This window comes from Argiope bruennichi, chromosome X1, assembly GCF_947563725.1.
Source record: "Argiope bruennichi chromosome X1, qqArgBrue1.1, whole genome shotgun sequence".
Lineage (NCBI taxonomy): Eukaryota > Metazoa > Arthropoda > Arachnida > Araneae > Araneidae > Argiope > Argiope bruennichi.
The window spans coordinates 31,834,319-31,860,991 of NC_079162.1; the positions used below are offsets into that span (position 1 = coordinate 31,834,319).

The 26,673-nt window shown below is 28.3% G+C and overlaps 1 protein-coding gene across 3 annotated transcripts in view; it reads right to left on the reverse strand.

The window, feature by feature from the left end:
• Positions 1-26,673, reverse strand: part of LOC129959491 (AT-rich interactive domain-containing protein 1A-like) — a 155,593-nt gene that overhangs the window by 95,424 nt on the left and 33,496 nt on the right. For all 3 annotated transcript variants that reach the window (XM_056072345.1, XM_056072344.1, XM_056072342.1), the window contains exon 3: positions 20,852-20,897. The gene's annotated coding sequence lies outside the window, so the exon portion shown is untranslated. The remainder of the gene's footprint in view (positions 1-20,851; positions 20,898-26,673) is intronic.

Sequence of the window (26,673 nt, forward strand, 5' to 3'; positions counted from 1 at the left end):
CGCAGAAACATTAAATCAGTGGCGATGAGACAGAAAGTCAAGGAAAACATTCATATCCAAGCCCTAGTCATGGGAGGTTAGAAAAGAAAAATTTTTAGCATTATTTTAAATTTACATCATGTTTTAGAATCCAGATATGATGGCGTGGGCCATTTAGCCCACTCACTATGCCACTCAGAACAGAATCAACTCAGACTGAGGATAGGAGCGGGGGGAGGATAAAATTCACTATTCAGAATCTTATCCAAGTAATTTCGAATTCAGGATTTAGATCTTTATCGGAAATGAATTTACCACATTCACGGTCAGCACGATTACACCACTCAAGCATTTATCTTGTCCATAAATACAAATAATGGCTATACCCCTTAATAATAATAATGAAAAAAAAATTTAGAAAAAAAATTACAAAAGTTCTTTCTTTATTTATCAAGCCCATTAAAATATTGCTCTATAAGTAATTTTAAAGAAAAGTCACTTTAACCCAGAAGATAAAAATATCAACATTGCTATTCCAGCCCATATTTTAAAGTAGTCCATGGATGTGTTAAAAAAACTAAATTGATTTTTCTTTAACGAAAGGTAAACAGTAAATTTATTAGATAAAGAGTTGCTAACATTTTTCTGTGACTTTTTAAGGCATTTTTAATACATGCTTTTTTTTACCAAGTCTTACAAAAAAACAAAAAAAAAAAAAAAATGCGCAATGCGGCACTATGAAAAAGACTATATATATATATATGATGCACATAATAATTTATCATATTTACAAGAATTTTTACACCAACTATGAAATGAAAGGAAGATTACTACTTTTAAAAATCAAAAAAAAAAAAAAAATGATCTGAATTATATAAAGGAGTAGAAGCAAAATACTACCAACAATAAATATATATATATATATATATAAAAGACCCAGCTGAAACACATAAGCGGTCATTGCAAAAATAGTTAATGAGACATCGCGCAAAAGAATTCTTTTAGACGTTATCTGGAAATGAGTTATATGACTCGGGACATATAAACGACATTGATGTCACAGCAGCCTATTTGTAACTGCTCCTGATAACACGGTACAGTAAAGGATATATTGATTCATTTTAGAGAAAGGACAAATATAAATGTCCCCTGGCAGTAGACGCTTAGATCATCAAAAGCCTAATTCAAATCATTGCATAAAATAAGTTTAAAATTCTAATCGAAACTGGTATCATGAATAAATTAACTAGTGTAATCATTTAATGAAAAGAGCATAATATTTTTTTCCCTAATAGTACAGTAATAACATTATTAGAACGTCGTTCAAGAGAAGCTACAAAACAACGTACAAAACAACAAAAACTAGAGAATAATTTACTGCAAATCTTGGTTTAAAATGTTTTTTTTTTTTTTTTTTTTCTTTTCTTTTCTTTTACTTTAGCAGTAACACATAATGATACACATTTACTTTCCAAAAGGATTTGATTTCATAATCACCCATTAAAATACTTACATTTTCGGATAATATTTATCGATTTTAAAATAATATTTATCAATTAAAAATATTTATTGGTCTTTTTTGTAATTCGAACTTATCACTTTTATCACTTTTAATGCAATAGCCCTTCATGAGTAACCATGCATATTAAATATACAAATATAATATATTTCTAAATTTGTGTTCATTTATATAGTGTGAAATACTATTGTGGTCATTTTATTATAGGGAATGAAAACTGTCTAAGAGCTAGTTCAACGGCAATAATTCCTTTTGGTTTTGCCTTTTCAGAGAAAATAGCAAAGAAATATTTCTGATTCTTTCAATGTTATTTCGTTTCTTAAAAAAAGTTCTTTTACTTTTGATTCTCATGCTGTTTCAGTTGAGATTGCATTTAAAACATGGTTTCATTAAATTTGGTAATAAGAAAGTCGCAAAAAGAAAGGATGTGTTTTATGTTCAGAATAAGCAAAACAATAAATAAAAAAAAATTAAAAAAAACTTTGAAATGAATAGGAGAAAACGAGAACGATGTATGAACACATCCGTAAGTATACGACAAATATTAAAGAAGTTTCACTATAGAACCAGCTTTACTAATATAAGACTGCAAACCAACTTTAGGCCATATAAAAATGATATCCGTTAAGAATAATACATCAGCAGGTGATAATACATTAAGGAATGCTCAAAAAACTGAAGCAGCTCGGATTTCTTCTTCTTCAAAAAAAAAAAAAAAACAATGATTTACAAAGACTCACGTGAATTTTCTAACAAAGGTAATATTTCACAACCGGCGCTGTACTGACCATCTTTAAAAACCGGTTTGACAAGCCATAAAAATATGTAATGAAGACACTACGAGGAGTATCGATTCCTAATCAAAATTCAATGGATATCGTTTTCTATTTACAAATGCAGAATTAGCGAATATATGTGTGTGAGCCAGTATTAATAACAAATTAAAAAATAAGATATTCGATCACTGAAGCACGTGAGTATGTGCTATCATTAATTTAATTTTTTTCCTTATTTGAGGCAATTAAATAGTTGATATATCATGCAAGCTGACAAACCGTTAATGAAACGTACAGTAGCAAACCTGGCCTTTCAACACTCAGTTTTCAAAACACGTATATCATAAAGAAATATATGAGTCAGATTATTTTTTAAGTCCATCCATTAGAAGTCCATGTTTGGAAATAGTGACATTTAGCCGGTCATTTTACACCTTAAAGATTAAATAATTACACATAATGCAATTAAATTACAGTACAATATAAATGAAATAGGGAAAGACAAGGTGTGAATAATAATTTTTCGGATAAGTAAATCCATATAGAATTTCCTATCCGAGTTTAGTTAATTAAATATAAATTATACCAAAAACCAGTTATTTTATAAAAAAACAAAAGACAGAAGAAAAATAATCATTAAAATGTTATAAATTTGAAAAACAAATGAAGAACATACAGTAGATTGTCAATAATTCGCTAGATATCAGATCAAAGGACTACTGGATTAATGAAAATGTTGGATTGGTTTAGTTTTATTTTTTTAATGTATTTTACAGGTAAAAATCTACGCTTATCGCATAAAATACACAAAATTAAACAGGATATAATAAAGATTACACAATACAGTTCAAAACACAAATGTTTACATCTCTCCACGGTCACTGACACCTACAAGCAATGAACTGCTGTCCCTCCCTTACAGAAACTGCCGGATTATAAAGAGGCGTCAGATCGATACAGTGCCAGATTACTGAGCGTCTACTGGATTATAGAAAAGTGTTCAAAATAAGATATAAATTCATAATCCTATTTTAAACTTGTTTTGTTGTAACACTCAGATTTACATTTATAATTCGTAGGGCAGCAATTTGTAGTTAAATAACTACAGTACAGAATTATTTTTTACAAGGAAAAGAATTGCAATTATTAAGAAAAATTATCAATTATCTTTTATCTAATGCTAAAAGCTGGCGTTTTTACAGCCTATATTTTTCAAGCCCAGTATAACTCTACAGTATTTTTAAAATATGTTCAGTTCCATTAAATTTCCTTTCCATATCGGCAGGGAAAAAAAACAAACAAACAAAAAAAAAAAACGTTGCAATTTAGAGGCATTTAAATTTCAGGGAGTTAAACAACGGCAAATTTAATTTTTCAGATGTTTTTCCGCACACTCCAAACAACACAGAATTCCATCAAAATCCGAATTTCAGTCTAGAAACTTTTTACCTGGAGGTAGGCTTCTTATCCTTGAAAGGCCAAATAATGCATTTTCTCTCAGGAGTATCCAACACTTTTTAAGATCAGCTTTTCCTCATTCGTGGCTAGGAACATCTTTATAAGAAACTTTTCGAAAATAGTTGATATCGACAGAAGCATTTTAAGCATCTGGATTTTTAACTAAATAGATTTATTTAAAAGATAAATTTGTTAATTATCCAAAAAATGAAATGATAATTATCATTAAAATTATTTCATTTACCGGGATATATATTAAATAATTAAAACTTAAGCAATAAGATATCAATATTTAAAATGTGTCCATGAAAAAAAAGTCGGATGGCGCAATAAACTTAATGAGCTGCATCTAGAAAACAGCTATAAATGATTTTAAATCAGTTTGGTATTCTTTGAGTTTTACAGTCCTTTCAATGCACATTTAAGCATATTTATATCGCTAAAATCTAAATTAGATATGGAAATTTAAATTAATTAAAAAGGAAGTATGTAAATTATTTTTTAAATATTTTGTCATAGTTTTTATGTTTATTTCTTATACATTTTTAGAACTGCGATTTAAAAAAGAAAACGATGTAGAATAGCCAAATAGTTGTTATAAAACATGTTTAATCATTTAACATGTATCTAGTCAAATAAATAATAATAATAATAATAAAGGATTTAAAAAAAAAGAGGCATCTTTTTTTCCCATTTGATATAAAGGTTGTTTCGACAGTCTTGAAGAGGAAATTTTAAAGTCAAAATTGTAATTTATTGAATTTGGGTTTTCATAAAAGTATAGCATACAAGACAGAAAATTGTATCCATATTTGCATGATAAGTATTTTTGTCCCATAATTGAAAAAAAAAAAAAAAAGGAAGGAAGGAAGTGGATTTTTTTTCTTCTTAATTTATAATATTTATTTTTGTAAAGATAATGTAGAATTCTGATAACAGCCTATTGAGCAAATTAATTTTTAACGTTATTCAAAATATTTTTCAATCATTTTATCTGTAATGTTTATATTTACTGATATTGAATTAAATAATTGTTATCTTAAATTAAAAAAACAAACTATCAATTAAGGTTAAAATAATTTTTTTAAAAATCACCGATAAAAATTTATTTTTAAAAGGAGTATTAACGAGAAGAAAAAATAGGAAAATTATGGCAACATATAAAGTAGCTTAATGTTACTTTTGAAAACAATGCATGACGCACAATTAAGCATCATATACCATACTCTGGTATCTTTATTTACATCGATTTTAGTCTGCTGTTGTTTGTTATCGAATTCGTTCGTTTTCATTATAACTGCGGCTGATTGCTAGCTGCAAAAATATGTAATTACATGGTAACAATCAATATGGACAAAATAAATACGTACATAAAACGCGAAATAATCATTTAGAGTGGGAAAAAACAGTATGATAGTACACCATTGTCAGAAAAAATCATTTTAATTCTTCGTGATCGAATCGAACTATTCTGTTTATCAGAACGTTTGTTTTCATAAATGATTCAATGCGAAGTTGCACAAAACTGAATCACTGTTCAATGTTTCCAAAGCGTCCAATTCCTCCCATCATTTTTAATAATTTTATCAAATTTTTTAAGATTAAAATAAATGAAACAAATTATGATATGAAGAGAAAAATGATTGAAATTCAAAATTCGAAAGAAAAAAAAAATGCAAAACATTTAAACTACGCAAAATTACAACCTACAATATTTTGTTGAAAAATCAAAACAAACAAAAATTCGCCAATAAATATACTCAAGTCGAATAAATATTGACTAGGTTAATTCCACCAAGGCTAAATTTTTTAAATAATTTTACACAAAAAATAAACAAGAACCGCTAAACCACATAACAGAATAGAAATTCGCGTCTCTAGGTGTTTTTTTTCTATGTGATTTTTTTTTTTTATCTGGCAACGTGATAGCACCACGAGCAAAGCATCTCCTATCAGCACGTTGTGGATAATATGGGACCACAAAACACCCGGAACACTCGAACTTTGCTTCTTAAGATAATAGGGAAGTTTACGTTGTCATTAAGATTCCGTAGGTAATCACTAGAAATGTAATGAATAAAATCGTTTGGAAACTAACATATGAATCATTTTTTTTTAATTATTTCATTTCGTGAAGCGTCTGTCCTTACAATATTTCTTTTAAGTTCAGAAAATTTATTTGCAGCTGTAATAAAGTTTAATGGGAAAATGTAACTTTTAACATAAACTTATCTCCTAAAATACAAATTCCAAAATTTTTATATTAAAATTTTTTTTTCAAATAATCTAAAAATAATTCATTTGGTTTAGTATTCGTACAAAGGCAGTAAATTTGTACAAAAAAGGGAGACGACATAAAAGCAATTTGAAATTTCGTAGTATCTCATCGCTTTTCGTAGTTCAGAAATAAATTAGCTCTTGAGATGCGTTAACATTATAAAACATCCGTAAGTTTCGAAAATGTCTTAACAACTGTCACGAAATCACGAAAGCCTCTAAAATATCGACATATATTGTAATATATCAAAGAACCATAACTAAAATAGTCAAAATAAGGATAACAAGCAATAAAACGTTTCTTGTTTTTCATGAAAAGCAGGGGAGTGGAGGAGAAAAAGAAAAGAAAAAGAGAGAGAGAGAGAGAGAGAGAGGAGAAAAGGCATTTGGCCGGTGATAGAATGAAAATGAGAAGGCCGAAAACTCTTTTCAATTCTCCAATTGTTATTATTTTGTATTCACAGGACAGGTGCACCTATCGAGCAGTTTCATCAATCATAAAAAATAACAAGCATTGCGGCTTAATGTGCGCATAGATAGTAAGTATTTTGTTTGATGACGGAACATTGTGCGCTATTAAACGTAACACATAAATTGAGAAACTTAGTAAATTTTTTATTGTAAAAATAAGAATGCGTGATAACTCTTTTTTGCACGTGTGTGTGAACAGTGGGATAAATAATATTTAATGCAATTCACGAATAAAGAGAATTAAGAGTGCATAAATAAATAGGGTAGAATATTATGTTAATGAAGCTGAGTTGCCTATTTTTTATACGAAATGGAATTTATATATATCATCTCACTTTTTAGAATATCAGAAGATTCTTTATTTATTTATTGCAATAATTCGATTGTCTGTTTTGTTCAAACTCAACCAAGCAAAGTAAATGGATAGTTAAATAAAGGTTTACAGTTTTAAGAAGGGGGAGGGGAGCCTTTACTCTAAATTTCTAAATAAATACCACAAAACATGTTTAAATCACACAGCAATTTGCAGAACTTTGAGAAATAATTTTCAGATTACAGCTTCCATACATAGCTTAAAAATGAAACATGAGCTCTTTTTCATATAGCAAGCAGTTGTAAACGTTTACAAATGTATGTAAAAGCTTCATAAATGATGAGGATAATTTTTCATAATTCTAATTGAATAATTTTCTGAGGGCCTAAAAGCCTTTTAAGATGAAAACAGCAGTTTTCCATTAACTGCTTTCTCATTTCTAAGTAAAAACAAACTGTTTGACAACTGCAAATTTTCCACGAACCGAAAAGGCAAACATCAGATGTAAGGAGTCTTCTAAAAAAAAAGACAGAATTAAACGTTTTAGTTGACAATATTACTCGCAAAACTGATAACTCTCTAATGGGTACCATTTTAAATATTTAAATACATTATGACGTATAAAAATAAATTTCTAAAAATCCCATAGAGGACCCACTTATTTATATGAAAAATACACCACAGAGATGCTTTTAACTTTCACCCTTAGGCGCAATAATGGCTTCTCGAAAAGATAATAGTAAATTTTAGTGATAAAAAATTCATCCAACTGCGACTGTTGCGTACGCTCTTATCGTTTGAGAGAAGATAAAGCTAGGCATGTTTGTGTTGCCCCGAAACATAATGGTATGGAAGGTCCAAAAGTCCAAAGCTTTCAATTTGGTTGAAGTAAAAACACGTCGAAAAGATAACTGTAAAAAAGGAGGGAAGAAAATGCAAATGAAATCAGGAAAGGAAATCGCGTTGGACAGTTTGTATAGAGGGACATTGCTAAGCATAAGAAAATACAACCTTATACCTCTTATACCTGGTTATAGAAAACTAAAACAAGAAATGCATTCAGCATATATTACAGCAGAATATATGTGCTTAGTGTGTATATATATATATATATATATATATATATATATATATATATATATATATATATATATATATATTAGATACAAAATTGAAAACTTTCTTCATAAAAATTTCAAGAGTTAAAAGTTCAAAAAAATTGATAAATTATATTACATACATATATTTCGTAGACACAGCTTGGTTGTATTTATTCAGGAAGATGAAAGCTTTCGTCAGAGACCAAATTGTTTAATTTAATCCACGACCCTTCAGGAAATGGGACGAGAGAAGGGGATCAAGCTGGGACAAACTGGAGGGGGAGGGGGAGAGGGTCCCAGATAATTTGGAGATATTCTTATATGTGATAGTATGAGCCAACATATAAAGGAAATGAACAACATTAAAAACAATCACGATTCCGAATCATCATAGTTCACTAAGATAAATAGATCATGATTACTTTTTAAGATTATTCAATATGTAATAAAAATTAAGGAGAGGAATACTTCAGGAGTTAATTTTTGCAATTAAATCATAATTGCTTTTTTAATACGAAAACATTATTTTTAAGTAAAAATAAATAAATAAATAAAATTTTTAAAAAGGACAATTCGGATCATTTTATTAACAATCGGGAAGTATCTTTACAAGCAATAATTATGCTGCAACGAAACTTAAGGAATTGTCCCACTAATCCGAGACAAATGATCCTTTTAGTTTCATACATTTTCAAGGTATAATCATGGTATCAAGGTATGTTGATATTGATGAATCTAAAGTGTAATAAATTTTGAACAAAATAATATTAAATTTTTAAAAAAATACTCACAGGAATATGCATTAATACTTTCTTAATGTTTCTACATATTATAACAGAATATTCCAATAATATACTTGGAGAACTTAGAATTGAACAAACTCCTTACAACGAATGCCACCTTCTTTTAAGCAACTAAATAGTTAATATAAAATGAGAATTTAAAAATTATACAAATATATATTTGTGAAAAGGGAAATAAAGAAAAAGACACAATCCCCTGTTATTTATTAAAGATTAAATAACTCCTTTTTTAAAAAATAAAAGGCATAATAATAATAATGAAATAAAATAGCACTTTTTTAACAAAAATTGCTAATTTAAATAAATTACTTAAAAATATCAAACCCATAACTTAATTTTCACTATATTAAGAAAATTGCGCATTAATGCATTTCAAATAAAAGAAAATTATAATTAAGTTTTAACGAAAACAATTATGTTCGAATACGTTATAATCACTTTCTCATTTGTTACTAATAAAATAAGAAGCACACAATAATAATAAGTTTTTTCATAGTGTCATAAAATATCAATAAAGCAATCACACAAAAACTGTTCTTCATATCATAATTAAAATTTCATTTACGTGAAATAATAACAGACCTCTCCAGAATTTAAATAACTTTTCTCTGATTAGGGAGTTTTATTTAAGTACTGGCTCGTGAAATGACGCCAACAAGACCTGCTTTCTAAATGAATGAAAATAAAGCGTCTAGACATACATGTCATACGAATTTGCGCAGAGAATGCTATAAACCCAAAGAAACGATGACGGTAACCGAGTTTACAAACAAGATCGATGGGGAAGGAAATGGACGGCGGGGGGAGAGAAGAAAAAAGATAAAAACTAAAAAAAAACTTTCGTAATCTAGTATTAAAAGAGTTTTGCTTACGCGCAGGTGTCTCAACTGCTTCATTAGAAAGTAAAAATAAAAAAAATGTAGAAAAAAATAGAGCAATTATCTTCCCAAGAACTTTTTTTTTTACTCTTTTTTTTTTTTTTTTTCACTTGCTAAGTGAGTGCCTAGAGAAAGATTTGATTATAAAAAAAAAAAAAAAAGGGAAAAAAAAAAGAAATGTTTTAAACAACTGTGGTGATTCCGTTATTTAGACGTTGATTGATAGCAGTGGAAGTAATTTTATTTGTGCGCGTTTTTATTTATTTATTTTTAAATGTTAACGTTGTAGTTAGTTAGAGTAAAAAAATGAAACTATGTTATTATTTAATCTTGGAAAATGCCTCAGACAACAGCCATCAAAACAATGATTGGAACCTGACAGCGACAACACTTTTTTTTTATTATTATATTTGTACGAAAATATAAATGTCTGTAGAATGACAGCTCTTTCCTTCTGTTTGTTTTTCTTAATGGAGTTTTAGAATGCTCAACGCGAACGCTTAAGCATGTGGTCTTTTTATTTATTTTTAACATATAAAAAAGATTATAAGAATTCGGTTCAAAATTTAAAAAATAATGGATGAATTTAAATAAAAAAAAGTCTTTTTTAAAAAATGGAACATTTTATTTTCAATAAACGTAGAAGAATATTATTAAGAATTATTTAACTGATCACCCAACAATCGAATTGTAGAAAAGCATTGAATTATCTTGTTTTTAAATAAACTAACAGTCCTACTCAAGTATTTCAATTCGATATAAGAATTGCAAGCGATACATCAATATTTCAAATTTTCCATGAATTCTTATATGAATTCAGTTAGAAAATATACTGTTAAAACAGAAAGTATCGTCAAAATAATTAATAAGGAAAACAAAAAATTAGAGTTAATAATAATAATTAATTAATCTGCAGCATTCTTAACATAGCCAATCAATCTTATTTCTATAATATAAAGTATTTTCAATTACCATAAAAGTATATATATTATAGTATTCAACAAAAGTGACAACAATCAGAAAATTGAAACAAAGGCGAATTTATGGGGAGGAAAAAAAACAAACAAACAAAAAAAAAAACCTGAAGAATTGTTAAAAGAGATGGGGAATTCTTTTTATCAAACCTTTGAAAAAAAGGCAAAAAAAAAAAAAAAAGAAAAATTTGTTTTTAGACTCAAAAAATTATTAGTTGTAGTTTTTAAAAATCATTTTTTACAAATCTCATTTTTAAAAACAAAGAAAGATTATACATCAAAATGTAGCTTTTATCATAAAATAACAGTATTCAATAAATACGACGAACTTAACAATAATTTCCATAATTCAGAACATCCTTTAAACTACAATTTTCGAACAGTTCACTACATCAAAATAGATAATATATTTACACATGAAATTTTCAGTTTTTCATTAAGCTTATTCAAATGCAATATTCATACCGTTTTTCAACTTCAAAAGATTTTTATCAACATTATCTTAGTTATATAATTAATTACAAGATTATTAGATAATTAATTCTCAACATTATTTGTCAATTAAAAGAATTAATTAAATGTTAACGAAACGTTTCTTTACATGTTTTCGTCTGAAAATAACAGCGTCTATAAAAATCTCATAAACTACACCCTTTTATCAATTACTTTTATTTATTCGAAATTCTTTCAAATAAAATGACTTAGAAGCAACAATGTAGCATTTTTTTAAAAAAAGGTGATTAATAATCGCAATAAAAAATTAAACGGCTTTTATGACTTGCAGTTATACTAAGTGTTGAAAAGAATATATTCATAAATTTTAACAATTTATTAATGCATGGACTAATTATATGTTAATAACCAAAGAATATTCAAGGAAATGAACAGTAACCTGGTTTGTCATGTTGTAGCCTCAAGGCATTCTTATTGAGTCGGCTCTTCGGTGTTAATTAAGTTCACAGAATTCATTTTACAAGCATTTTCAGAAAGAATCATTGTAGCGATGAAGCTGATTCACGCTCTTGAGAGACTCATAAATTTAAATACCGATAATTAATAGTGAATAAACTTTTTAATTTTCATACTTTTCGCAAAAGTTACAATAAAAACGAAACGCTGTTCAGTGGATTAAAAATCCACTTTATTAGAAAAAAAAGAAGCTATTTAGAAAAAAAAGTGCTTAATTTATGCTCAAATAATATACGTGAAGTGTCCTGTGCCAATTTAATTTTGTACTTCAATGTGCATTTAGTCAGAACACTGCATAAGTCTACACCCTTTTTGTGTCGAATTTTTAAAAAAATTAGATTACATACGTATATACATATATTACTTGATTCTAATGTCTCTTAGATTGACTTCATTTTACAACATTTCACTAAGTTAGACACAGTTTTAAAAATAAAGATAACGCTGATTTATGGCATTGAAGTTTTTAATAATATATTCATTGCATTCTCTTTTCTGTATCTTTATATAAATCGTATGCATATTCGGAATCGTAAATATTTGTTCAGTTTAAAATATTTTTGTATATATTAATTCTTAAGACATCGAATATTCTGAAATTTTGCTACATATTAATAAGAATCATATATTCATGCGATTTTCACTATTAAAAAATATGAAAAAGAAATTAAAAAAAGCAACTTATTATATCTAAGCTTTTTATGTAATATACGTCTCGTTTATTCAAAATGCTGAAATATTTAAAGAATGTAATAGCAAAAAATAAATATTAAATACGTCTTCAAACATAATTAAGTAATTAATGGTTTAAAAAAAATTCGAAGAAAAATAAACCCTGCTAAATAAGTATAAGTTAAGTTAGAATCGAATGCTATATGGAAATTAAATGGACAGTTAAATTAAAAACAGTTAATGCAATGATTTAAGTTGGAACTGGACTTCATTTATTGAACTACATTCTACGAAAAACGTATAATTATTAAGAATTAGTTATTTACATGAAACTAAATCAAATTTCGATTTATTTATTAAAACAGTTCATTAGCTATTCGTTAAGTGTAGATGCCTGACATAGTCGTATATTTCGCTAATGCGTGTATTTTTCAAAAAACATCCCGTTCATTAATGAATAGTCTTACAAACAATTAAACCAGTATAAATTAAAAGGATATATATAGATAAAATACCCTTTAAACTAGTAAATTACCAAAAGAAATATCTAAAACAAATAATAAATAAAAGGAAATTATATAGTTTCAGTTCTGAAAATTAGCATCCAAGTTTTTCTCAACAATTTCAAATCACATGAAACTCGAGTTCAAAAGAGATTTTTGTAAATGTCAGGTCAATATGTAGGTGTAGAACTGGTATATAGTAATCTGAATGGATAAAAGGGTTTTTAAAATTTACTCGAGGACGTTATAATACCGAACAGAGCAAAATTTTGATTAACACATTGCTTAATTTTTGACGAAGGAAAGACAAAATATAAGGAACGAAGATACAAAAAGAGATGTGGGGAGAGGAGAAAGGCACGGGAAACACTTTTAGAAATGATGCTTATATTTTGTAATAATTAATTTTTTTTATTAATATATGTGAATAAACTAATAGTGTAAACACGGATAAAAGAAGCATTCTTTACTTTGGTAAAATACAAAGTTTTTCTTTTTCCTTTTAGAAAAGATATAATATTGAACATTTTCTAAAAATGTGTTCGTGTGCCTCAAAATTTTGATATCAGCACTTGAATGAAACTTTTCCCCCCAAGATTTTAAGATTACTTAAGCCAAACTCCATCAAGTTCAAAATAGATTTAAGTAAATGTCAAAACAACATGTACGTGTACAGCGGTATATGGCAATGTGAATGGATGAAGAAAAAAAAATGTTTAGAAAAAAGGGAACAATCGCGAACATAGCAAAGTTTTGATTAACACATTACTTAATTTTTTTTAAAAAGAGAAGAGACAGAGATCGAAAAGAGAGGGGGGATGGAGGAAGCGAAACACTTTTAAAAGCGGGTCGCTTGACATTTAGTCATCTCGAATGCCTGCGAAAGGACAAGAAGTGCAGAAACTCGTCGCAAATCGAAAGGCTCCGTAGAAGCGAAGAGGAAATTTCAAAAATTTGCTTCGGGAATAAGAACGAGCGAAGTTTTCGAACGAAGGGGGCAGTAGTTAAGCGAAATGAGCGAAGAGAGAAAATAGAAGCGAACGAAAAAGAAGAAGCAGTTTGCGGTAGAGGGAACCTGGCATCGGGCCAGCCGAGCCCCATTTATCACGCGCCACTGTCAATACTCTTAACTGGTAACCGTGGAACATGAGCTAGCCTCGTCGCGAGGTCCCAATCTAGGCAGCGGCTTTGTTTTCCCGCTACCCTCGCAGCGAGGTCTCAATCTACTAGTCATTAGATGCAGGGAGAGCAAGAATACGAAGGGAGAAAAAATAATAGCGTTGAAAGGACCGGTTTCCAGGACATCAAGTACCACTGGAACGCTATTAAAATAACTGCACAAAAACAAAAAAAATATAATGAACTCAAGGAATAAATATATGTATACATACAGTGGAATAAGTACCTTTTCCCCCTGGCTGCGCCAGGATTCAAAACGGCCTTACGCCCAGGCTAGATAGATAGAAATTCGACGTAGTACCGGTTCGTAAAGGTACAGAGAGCAGTAAAAAAATAGAGAGGAGGATATTAGGCAATTTTCTCGTAAAAGTAAAAGAACTCATATTTCTCGAGAGAAGCACATAACAACAAAACAATCGAAATCTTTGCTTAAAAAAATCGGGGAAAAGTATCTCTACCCCTTCTCTGTGGGTCAGAAACGAATAAAAAGAAAAACAAATAATCAAAATTAAAAATGGATTACTTGTCATATATTTCCCTGTATCTTGAACGAAGAGTGCGCAGCTCTACTAAATTAACGTGAGAAAGTGGTTCGCGAAAGCAATTAATCTTACTTGACAAATATTGAACTGTTTACTTTTTAACACAAACAGTTCATGCCCTATGTTTAAAATTTTTATAAGTAATTACATCCGTGCATGCAAATGATTTATTCTACACAAAAATGTAAACATTTTCATAAATTATTAAAATAGCTAGCTCGCTCGTTCTACTTTTTTCCTCAAGTGAGGGAACAGTATATCAAGACCGAAATTCATACACGTTTGATAAATAATAATCTAAATTAAAAAAGTAATTACTCATGAAGTTTATAAATTAAATAAACAAGCGTCAATAGCCAGATTTATTGGAGAAAAATGTATGTTGTATTTCCTTTTTACTGCAGTAATTGGTGTTTTTTATAATTAATTCATTTTTATAGATTTTTATAATTTATTAAACTCTTATCTCATTTAAAAAATAAAAATATTTAGACGAAATAAGAAAATAATCGAATATATTTATTATTCAATAGCTCGGGGAAAGAGTTGATATCACTTATTTTCTCTTAAAACCGAATTCGGTATTATGTTTTTAGGATTAATTAGATTAAATGATAGATAATCATTTCTATGAAAAAAACTACTCAAGAATTAATTAATATTTGACAGTTGTTCGCATAAACAACTAATTTTATTTACGACTTTTTAATTTAATTACGTTAATTAAGTTAAAACCTAATTTAACCTAATAAAATTTATTTTATTAAGTTTGTTTGTTCTTTTTTTTTTAAAATTCATTATTTACACATTAAATGTTATAAATTACGTCATACTATTACGTTATAAAAATTTTTACAATTAATTGATTTTTAGAAGTTTACGATTTTATTTTTCAAATACAAATATTCCAATGAAAAATAAAAATAACGGATTCCACTGTTTTCGTGATCTGAAAAAAAAAGTAGGAATGACACATTCTATCGAAGAACTGAACACCCAATTTTAAAAAAAAATTAATGGCGATTACCATTTAAAATTTGTGAGAAGTTGAATTACGCTGTTCACATTACAAGGAAAAGAACAATTACCAGTAAAAATTCAGTTTTAAAACATCCAGGAACAGGATTTTAAATTTGAAAATTAACAGAGATAATATCGATATTTTCTCTTCACAGTTTAAGGAAAATTTTACGCGTTCGGAATTTCAGGTATGTTTAAATCAGCAAATACTTCCTTCTCGGTATCTTAATGCGATTTTTTTTTCTTTTAATTTCGTGGATTTTTATGTAATCATAACTAGAAAAAAAATACATTTAGATTAAAACTATGCTACATTTTAAACATTCTTTCATATTTTAAATAAATTCGAACATTTAAACATAAGTAAAATTTTCTAAAATATACTTAATTATTATTTACTTTTCATTTTATTTGTTTTCACATCTCATTAATTTTATATCTTTTGCTCAAAAAGGATTAATCCAAAAGAACCAATTTAGATGCTTTTTATGATTCATTTATTTATTTATACCAGGCATTTGATTTAGTGCATTTCTATTATGTATTTATTTCAGAAATGAAAGCTTAGAAAATCATCAGTATCAATCATAATTTATTTATTATTTACTTTATTCATCCAGTATTTTATTTATTTATTTTGTTGTTGTTCATGAATTTCGAAGCAAAGAATTTAAACAAAAGATCTAACTGCTTCATTCAACTTAAGCACATGCGTAGAGGATTAATCAACAAACTTAAAGCAGGTCAATGGCCAAAATCAATAACTGTAACCAAAATTGGTTTACAACTTCAACATGTAAAAATTCCCGCCAGCATTTTATTTAGAGCGTTTTCAATTCTATGACTTCAGAAATAGCCTGGAGCAAATAAATGAATGAATTGTAAAAATGCGCCTACTCATAAAATAATAATCCAAGGGAGTTACAGTTTGTTATTAAATAGTACCAACATAAAAATAGTTGAATGCAAATTAAATACTAAATGAAGGATGAAAAATCCATTTAAAAATGTTCCCAAATTTCGTTTCAGCAGTTTATTCCCAGAGTTTTCATAATCCGCTTTGATTTTGTGCTTTGTTTACATTACGACTCTTCCTCAGCAAAAGATCAATTTTAAATCACACAGCGTGGAAATTTCAAGAGAAGTTGCTTTCCTGTTCATAATCGATTTGACAGTAAAAGTTTTCGTCTTTATCATTTTGATTTGATTTGTTAAGATTAACGTCTAGTTTAGAAACTTTAAAGAAAGTTATTGTGGACGGAACAAAAGAATCGGCACGTTATTCTCATGAATTTATTTACAGAGATCACAATAGCGTCATAATTTTTATAAATTTAACATAAAAATCAATGAATGAAAAACACATTTTTATCAGTTTTTTTGTAAAAAGAATTGTATTTTTTGCAATGAAATCATCAAATGAATCATTTTGAAAGTTACAGAAACAAAGCAATAAGAGCTATTAATTGCAACAGCTTTATGATCTATGAAAGTAATGAATTCTTTAAAATATAAAAGCTTTCTCTGAACTGCAAAAATAATCTGCGATTCTGTTTAAACTACAAGTTATGGCGTAACAAGCAAAGATAGACTCATAATTTTCAAAATATCAAATATTACAAAAAAAGGTTACAAAATTAAAACAATAAATCACTTAATGTGAATACATACTTCTTTTTAAATATTTATTTTATATTAATTTTTTACTTCCCTGATGTCCATAGCTGCTGATTTAAGTTCTTAATTTCAAGTAATACATATTTTTATTACATTGTTTCTTCTAAAAGAAATATTTATCCATTATCAATTCTTTTTTCTCTGGGGCATAAACATATGTTCATTATAAATGCATTAAGTTCTTGAATTCAAGTTTATATATTCTCAGTTACCGCCATCCATAAAATTTTTTGCTCATAATAATCTGATAAACATATTAAAAAAAGTTTTATATTTAATACTACCAAAAGTTATCTTTATATTTTAAATGTAATATTAATTTAATAAAAAAAAATTAACTTAATTATTAAGTCCCATACTTGAATACATTTTATGGAGTTTTCCTTTCCAGGTTTCTAACCAATTTATTTAGCCATTATTACTGTCTGATGCAGCAAAATAGACACACGCAAATGAGAAATAATTTAAATTTATTAGATCAAAAATTTAGGTTTTTATTCGTCGAACCTGGTAGTTTTATACACGAGTCGAAAAAACATGATACGCAAAAATAAAATTCGAAAGCATGACACACAGAGATTTAATGTTGATTAAAAAAGCATTTTAAACCGGGAGTTCCAAATCAGTCTAATTATTTATAAGTGAACATATATTAATTTTTTTCTCAAAAAAAAAAATCAGTTTTCTTTTGAGGAGAAAGATCATGAAAGAAAAGTTAATATGTAACCAACATAAATTGGGCAATTTTTTAAAGTCCTAATGTCCTCCATAAAAAAATGCAAGCAGTAAAAAACTAAATAATTGAATAAATCACTTAAATGAATTATCTCTAAAACATGTATGAATGTCCGAGTAGCATATAAAAACACAACAATGTAAGGCGAGTGAGACTTCGAGGCACAGCAAATGTTATTTATTACAAAAATGAAAAAGGGAGAATGCCATTACAGTACATTTCAAAGAATGAAAAACATAACCAGAGGCAGTCTAGCATTTTTATCATGAAAAACGATTAAAACGGTAAATTATAGAGCATTATTGCTTAAAAGAAAGGGAAAAGGAAAATATCTTTTTGTAATGACTGTCACGTACTTCTCGCACCTTAATCTTTCATTAGCGAATAGCCCCCTTTTTTTACTCCTCCTACTGCATTTTTTGCACTAATTTCTACACTTTTCTTCATAAAAAAACAAAAATAAATAAAAATTCTAAAGCATCCGCCCGAATCGTTTTTACCGCCCTCCCCACTTCCCTCCATGCTGTCACAAACTAAGGTCTCCTCCTCTTTTTAAAGCGATGGATTTTGTCATAATTGGATTAACGTAAAATAGCTTAAAAACTCAAGTGAAGGGTCAATATATTAATTCTTAAAGTAAATGTAAAGGCAATATTTATATTAAAAATGATATCCGGCAAGAACAAAATTCGCACACATCATGGAATATGTTCTGGCAGTATGACGGATTCGTATAACAAAAGACAATTAGGAACGAAAAAAATTTTTTTTAGAAAGATAAACTTTTAACTTTTTTAGAATTATCGTTTGCTAATTATTCCGTTCAGTAAAAACTTAAGATTAATATTTGCACAAGTAGATTTTTCTTTTAATTATCACTGCTCTGCGCTCTAAGACTGAATCGTAAAACATACATCTAGGGAAAAAAAAAAAAAACAGTTTTCTGTAAAATTACGAGATAAGAAAAGACAAACCCAAGAGTCACATTATTTTCATTTCAACATGTTCACTTCATGATCATAAAGTTCTTGAATATGGCAATAAGTTCACTTGATTTTTTTTAAATCTGAAAATATTTATTTTATTATATTATTCTTTGCCATTTAAAAATCTTAATTCAATTTTTAGTACGGAAAAAGCAGTATAAACGAAAAGTTAAGAGCTTTATACGGAATTTACTTTTTATAAATCATATTTCTTGGTTAAGATGGCATTTGCTTAGCAGGTTTACATAAAGTACTTAAAAAATAGATACTAAAATTGATCCCCCCCCCCCGTTCTCTGTCTTTCTTCTCCTTCAACTTTTACTAATAGCTGGCAACGAAAGATTTCGTCACTTTAAAGAATATTGGTTTAAAGACCGTATTCAGCCATGTTGTATTGAACACCAAGATAAAACTATTAATAAATGCGTACTTTTTGAGAAAAAAAATATAAACGCTTAAAAAATTGCAATGTATTCTGGAGCATAAAACATATAAAAATCAATCGAAATTTGCAGCTATCCGAATGCTCCAAATATTAATCTACAGACCATTTGCTTCAGCTCAAACCAAAGGAAATTGCCCTCATATATATAATAGAGTCCAGCAAGAAGCACTTTGGGCTAGAGAGCACAGATGAATTAAATATTTACAAAGATTGAATTATTTGATTAAGATGTAAAGTCGAAATTGTTTTAATGCTTGAAATTATTGTGAACAAGTTAAATAACTGACATACGGAGCGTGAACTTAAAATTTCACTTCAGCAACAGTGACTTTGAACTCGTCTTTCATTCAATTCCAACATACATCACTCACGCAAGTATGAGAACATTTTCTAAAATACAACTTTTTCGTCATGGAAAGAATTCCACTTACAATAATAATAAAGCTCCTCAACCAAGAGCATTCGCTTTAAAGGCATTTATCAAAAACAACTACACTCTGAAAAAGCTAAATTTGAAGAACGTTTTATCAATACAATAATAATATCGAGCAGTTTAGAACTAAGAATTCATGTGAGAGACACAAATATTAATTTAGAAGTATGTTGACGGTAACAGCAACAAGTATACCAACTCTGGGCAGTCATTATTTTCCCATCCTTCTCCGTACGAATCATCAAAAGCTTCATGAATACTTTCCACCTAAAAAACGCACTCTCTTCACAGTTGAGCGAACATGTGGCTGCTCCAAAATGGAAATCATCATTACAAGAAAACGGTAATGTTTTTCCGGCACAGCTGCTTTTGTTGTTGAAATATTTATACGTTCTAAAGCCAAAATCAACATTTAATTGAAAATGCAATTAAGCAGACGGTATGTAGTAGTGTTCTGTCAGTAAGATCGCAAATTCTAACTTATAAAGGGAAATAATAATAAGGTTTGTTTTCTTTCATGTCATTATTCTTTTGGCAAACTAATATTCTTAGAGCACAACCAGTATAATAATAATTTTTTTCTTCAAAAGTAGTACTTTATATCTAAAAAAATGAGTGTGAGAAAAATTTAAGAAATATAATGCAAAATAATAATAATAATAATAACTTCATGAATAAATTTTTTAAGAAGTCAAAAAGCATAGTTGTTTAACAGAACTTTGAAAATTTTCCAACATCATGTCAAAAATGTAGTTAGTAACTTATTTAATCAATTATTGAATTTTTCAATTTAAAAATACTAAAAATATACGATTAAAAATAGAGATTTATTATCATTTATGCAGATAAGGCACGGGACCATTTAATCCTTCAATTATTCAGCTGGTCAAAAATTGTCAAAATGTCTTTATTAAATAAAATGCTGACAATTGATGATCGATGAGTTGCTTCCCCCCCCCCAAGGTTCACGATTGATTCATAATGTAAATAATTTCATCGAATGGTTCACAAGTTGTTCACGAATTATGCCTTCTCAGAATACGGTTAAATAAGCCGAGTCCACACATCTAAGGCATAGTAAATTGCATAATACTAAATAAACAGCATATTTTTGAAAGGAAATAATTATAAAATCACTCACCGTTATACTCGATCTTTCCTTCTTTCTGATCTTCAGAATCAGCAATCTAGAAAAACACAAATAAAGGTATAAGTTTCCCTAAAAACTCAAACTTTTGTTTATTCTAGATGCATTTGCATCAATATATAGCTAATTAGTCTATTTCTGAGAACACTTGAGAAATCTTAACGAACAATAACTAAATGCTTAATTTTCTATAATTGTTTCAAGATTCAATAAGCATTTCAGACGAAAATATGACATGTGTAGCAATTATTTTCAACTACAGAATCTTTTTCGATGGAAGAAAAACTTAAGTAATGCAAATGGTTCTTTCGAACAGCTGGTTATTACAAGCCAGGTAAGCCATCGATATAGATAATCCAATTAATTTCTAATTAAGTTGGTTTTTCATGCTCATAATAATCAACACTTATCTGTTATTATTATATCCATGATCTGTACGTAAAATAACAGAAAAAAATGATTGTACCTATTAGTATTCTTTCAGATACAAAACATACTCAGTGGTTAATTTTAATTAATTGTTTTATCTGAAAGTTTTTCAGCACATGTTGGAAACATAGTTCAGCTTATTAGACGTTCTAAATTAGTCACATTTCTTGTTTTGATACTTATTGGAAAATACTAGACAGATGGAACGAAAATATTCCCGAGGACAGTACAAAAAAGCAGCAGTCATAAGAAAGCCACATCTTTGTGTTACGAATAAGATGATACAGATATAAGAAGGGATATTAACAAAAGGAACGCTATAGAACATTTTTATACTTTTTTTAAAAACTGTTTAAACTAAATAACGGAAAAAAGAACTTGCTTGTTAACTAAAATGGAGTGTGAAAGTCGGCAGATTCAATTCAACTAAAAGTACAGCTCCATAGATTTCAAATTTCTTGAATGAGGCTAATTACAAAATAATTCTTTTACGATGTTTTACTAAAAATTTACAAATTTAAAATTTGTTAATTTTTAGTACTACATTAAGACTCCCTCTTCCCTTCCCTGCCAAAAATTCTGTGTTGAAAAGAACTGAGATTTTTCACTGAATTCCATTTACTCCTTGCTTTTTTTTTATTTGTTATTATTTAAATTAAATTGCTAAAAATTTTTATTTCAGAGTTAGCCACTGATGGATGACATCTTGTTTTAAAGTGTGTTTAGCCAGAAACGTCAAATGTTTCTGCACTCGATATATAGCAACGAAAAAAGTCCAGAAAAGAAAAATGGCCCGTTCCAGGAAAGCCAGTAGCGAATCAGTGTGATTGATGTTGTGGACAGGTAGAGGAGAAAGACTCAGTGGTTGCGAGATGTCACGAAACGATATTCTTATCAATTAGTGAGGATTCAAAGCTTTTAGGAACAAGTAATAATTATTGGATTTATCTTGATGTTTACTACTGTCAAGATTTACCACAAACATTGCCCTTCCTGCTATCAGTACCAAAACCGAGTTCGATGCGGTTTCTTTTAGGGGCAAGGACCACACTCTGTTATTTAATTAGCTTTGAGGAAATGGCAAAACAACACATTCAACGTTATTCAGCATATCTGTTATTCGGTAATGCAATCTACATTGACGAAAAGCCATCCGAAACGAAATAAATAGTACATTAAGATTGTTTCGCGAAATAACATTAAATTGTACTTTTGGACATTCGAAACCTGCTACTTTTTCCCAAAATTTTCACCATTGCAAACGATAAGAGAAGCCATTAGGACTCAGAATATTACGCACTGTATGTTACCACTGACATTACGTAAAAGTTATTTAAATGTTAAAGAATTCTTGAAAGAACTTACTAACGAGAACCGATTTACTTGTCAGAATTGGAACATAGCGTGCTATGTATGTTCCACGTTTTCAGAGAAAATTACAGAAAAAAATAAATGGTTACACAAAAACTTAAGAAAAAGTAACTGTGTCAACGTTTTCAACAATATATAAAATTAAGAAAAATAACCGTAACAATGATTTTAGCAATATGTAATTTTAACTCCTTTGGTTCCAAGATGACATATTTGTTCTTAGAAATATATCCAAGAAAAATTCAATTTTGCATACATAAAGATTAATAAATATAAATTACAATGATTATTAATTAAAAGTTAATGAACAAATTATTATGATTATTGATTAAAAATGATTGAATACAAATTCTTATTAATTTTACGACTTAAGAAATTGTTATTTTTAATTCAAATTAATAAATACAAATTACTATGACCATTAAGTTTAGAATCTATAAATTAATTGTCTATAATAAATTTCTTAAGGGATGGACTTTTTAATGGAAAGAAATCATAAAAACTTTTTCTTAATTCAGTTTTTATAATAATATATCGGAAGAAATCGAATGAACCAGATAAAAATGAACTTCGTCGACGAAATTTCGTACCACAAATTTCATTATTATTTTTTTTTTTTTCTCAATAAGCATGGTGTGAAACAAAGAGAAAATAAAAGCTAACCATTTTTGTTTTTTCCGTATACTGGAGAATGGAAACGTCCAAATAAAAAAGTTCACACTGGGTGGATCACACAGATTCACAGAAACTGTCCACATTTTCATCAAACAATTTCTCGGGAAAAAAAATTTCTGAAGATTTTTTATTTACTTGGAACAACCTTTACAGGAGAATTTTACATACTAGAAACAAAATTCTCGAAAAATTTTTTACATGCAAGGAAAAAAAAAGAAATCAAAGAAAATGTGTCTCATTCTAATCATGTAAACAAACGAAATACAATTTTGAAAACTTAGACAATAAGAAAGACTATTTAGATACAAAATGTTTCGTATATTAAAGTTATTGGTTTCGAATTAAGTTCTATCATGCACAGGCCGGATTCGCAATATACTGTGTTGAGTCCACCTGTTGTATATACCATATATTCGCAGGCCCGCATTTAATGACTTAATTAAATTTACTGTAGTGAAAGGTAGCATAAGTGCGTCCTCAATTCCATGAATGAGTAGTCCCAGAACACGGGTTGTCCATGAATAATTAACAATGGACAATGCTCCATCTAATGAAATATAGAGGGGAAGGGAATCGTTTTTTAACAAATATTATTAGTGTCATTTTAGGAACACGTACGAGTTTTCCCGGATATATAAAAGGAAACTTTAAAATTAATCCAAGTTGATTACAAGAAGGACAATTATAAATTCGGATTCCGAGATTATTCATTTCAAAATTATTTACGAGCATCAATAGAGGATAGGCTAAAATAATTTTTATTATAATAAAAAGCCATTTTTAACTCAAATTTTAAAAAAATGTAATAATTTCAAATTATAACTATACAAATGGGTGAATCAAATGATTTTATTCAAAATCGAACACCATAACAATATTTAAGCTTTATATATTTTTATTTTTCCCTTTTATTACATTTATAACGCAATGGAATACAAAACGCATCCGATTCGCGTCATGCTGGAAATTTAAAAATCTTATCAGAAGAAATTTTGTTAAATTAGCAACAATGTCGGTTAGTTTCTCAAAGTCAAAGCCATTCAAGTACAGCAAAACATTTTCAAAATAATTCTGCTTAATAATGCAAACTGTCAGTTTTGAAACCATTAGTGCGGTTTTTTTTTTTTTTTTTTTCCCAGAGAAACTTTATTTTCAAACAAAGGTCAAATTACAGTAAACGGCATCCTCTCTCCAAATTTCCAAGTGATAGGTAAATCCACACTGAGATGGAAAACTACAAAAACTATACGGTCAAATTTATTTAAAAAATGCGTCGAAAAACAAATTAAATGCAAAATACTGATACATTAATAACATCCAAATCTAACAATAAGCATTGTTGGAATTTCAATAAATTCGTGTATAAGTATTTCCAAAGAATTCTAATTATGAAGCATAACTTGAACATTATAAAGGTAATGAAACAAAATTATTGCCTTAAGATTCCCAGATATTAGGTAATAACCGAATTCAATCATCGACAGAATGTATTACTTACTACACTTCATTTTTCCATTATTCATAATCTTTATCCATCATTTTTACATAATCTCAAATGAGAAATGAAGATTTTTATTTACAATTATCAACCATCCTTCGATTCTCGTATATTTATCAACACTTTACTATTTATCAACAAAACACGAATGATGGTTTCTATTCTTCGTTATTTTTATCGAAATCCTTATTTTAAGACAACTGTTTATTTATTTAAGACAAGAATGTATAATTCAGCCTTAGAAACAAATCCCTCACTTCCTCAATTATCTAGAGAGCACAAGAACTCAATTCTGACTAACCCAAAACATCTGACAGAATGACGGACTACAAGAAACGTCCAACAATTCTTTAAACACAACACAATCATTTTTCCATTTCTCTTTCCACTGTGAAACAGATTATGAGAGAAAAAAAAACAAAACAAACTCCAAGCTAAAACAATGAATTTCCACTGTGCGCGAGCTGTCCTTAAATATCCAACAACTTTATAAATTAGACGTGCGAAAATGATGGCTGTTCGAGCATATCATCAATCGTGTGGTTTAACAATATAATAAGAGCGTCATTAAGTCAGCGTAATTTGGTGGGTGTTCGTTTGCACTTTTCGAAGTGCAGAGTGAAATAGCCTGAAGCATACGAACTACTGTAATAATCAGGGACAAGGCTAGTATTACACAGTAAAAGATCTTTTACAGATGACGTTAGATAATAGACCATCATTCTGATTTTAGACTAGCTTCATTGAACTAAATCATAAGTCAGTCCCTTTTCGCAAATCTATGCTCGTTTCGATAGGAGCACGATACCCACTCCGCCTGCCTGGAAATGAGTATCTACAATTTTCAGAATATAACTGAAGTTTTTATAATTTTTATTCTAATTTTATTAGCCGGATTCCACCAAATATTAAATCAAACCCTTTTTCGCAAATCTACGCTTGTAGCTTCAGTATCAAGATACCCACATATATAAATGAGTTTCTAGAATGTTCATACAGTAAGTTATTTTTTATTACTATTTTTAAAATTTAGACTACATTGTTGTTTCATTGAATACAATTTCGAGGGGGGGGGGACTTTAATAATTTTATTTAATAGTTAAAGCTTTAAAAAGGTAATTGTGCAGAGAAGCTTTATATTTTAGGAATAATTATTTCAAAAACAATTTTAGTAGTTACAGATTATAATAGTTTTAGTAATTTTTCACGATTGTTATCTTGCAGCTAAAATATGAAAAGAAAATGTCTCGCAAAATAATTATTTTCAAATAGCATTCATTTAGTTAGACTGAAATCACTCAAAAATGACGTGAAAGCTTTCTAGATTTTTGAAGAAAATCTAATTTTTAAGCTATGTTATCTTCTTCATAAGTCAGTATTTTATGCTTCCGATTGCACAAAATAATAAATCTTTTAAAACATATTAATCTCTGGTCTCAATAGTATAAGTGTAATATAATAAATAATGTTTGAAATAATATATAAATATATATTCACTGACCAAATTTTCTGAATTTCTTCAATTCGAGACATCTAATCAAGAAAAAACATTAGCTTCTGTTGCGGCTATGCATTTAATCACTTCGACTAAGGATACATGCATACATGAAATTCAATAACATTCAAAGACAATATGGAAATGGATATTACTCTATAAAATAGAATGATTATTTTTAAAGAATAGTACGAATTGGGAAAAAAAACTCTTCAGAGACTAATTTTTTTTCTTCTATAAGACATAACAGATTTCATATAATGTATCGATTTTTTTTTTACCACGTAGAATTTAAAGTAAATTAAAATTAAATATTTCATATTAATTTAAAAAGTTAAACATTATTTA